Here is an 810-nt window from a genome sequence, read left to right as displayed (position 1 = left end):
TGTGTGTGTGTGTGTGTGTGTGTGTGTGTGTGTGTGTGTGTGTGTGTGTGTGTGTGTGTGTGTGTGTGTGTGTGTGTGTGTGTGTGTGTGTGTGTGTGTGTGTGTGTGTGTGTGTGTGTGTATGCATGTGTGTGCTTATGTGCATGTACATATGTGTGCGTGCAGGCATCATTCTGTGTGTGTCGTTAAGATATGTATGCATGCTCAAGTCTGTGTGTGTGTGTGTGTGTGTGTGTGTGTGTGTGTGTGTGTGTGTGTGTGTGTGTGTGTGTGTGTGTGTGTGTGTGTGTGTGTGTGTGTGTGTGTGTGCGTGTGTGTGTGCGTGTCCACTCTGCTTTAATTATTCCCTGCTGTCACTAATGGATTGGACACTAGAGGCCGGGGGAGGGGGGGCGAGGGTTGTATGTGGCTCTACGCACAACTCACCTGATTGGAAAATTCTGTGTGTGTGTGAGTGTGTGTGTGTGTGTGTGTGTGTGTGTGTGTGTGTGTGTGTGTGTGTGTGTGTGTGTGTGTGTGTGTGTGTGTGTGTGTGTGTGTGTGTGTGTGTGTGTGTGTGTGTGTGTGTGTGTGTGTGCGCGTGTGTGTGTGCGTGCATGCATGTCTGTGTATGTGCATGCTTTCATACATGCGTGTGTGCATGTATTTGTGCATGTGTGTGTGTGAGTGTCTTGATCATGTGAACATTGTGTCACATTGTGTACTCTATAGTATACAGTATGTGTATCGACTGAATCCATACAGTACAAGTGAATATACTGTATAAGTAGGATGAACTATGGTTATCGATAAATGAGGTGTGTGTGTGTG

Source organism: Engraulis encrasicolus, chromosome 18 (assembly GCF_034702125.1).
Source record: "Engraulis encrasicolus isolate BLACKSEA-1 chromosome 18, IST_EnEncr_1.0, whole genome shotgun sequence".
Taxonomy (NCBI): Eukaryota; Metazoa; Chordata; class Actinopteri; order Clupeiformes; family Engraulidae; genus Engraulis; species Engraulis encrasicolus.
The sequence above is the reverse complement of the archived record's forward strand: the minus strand, read 5'-3'. Positions refer to the sequence as shown.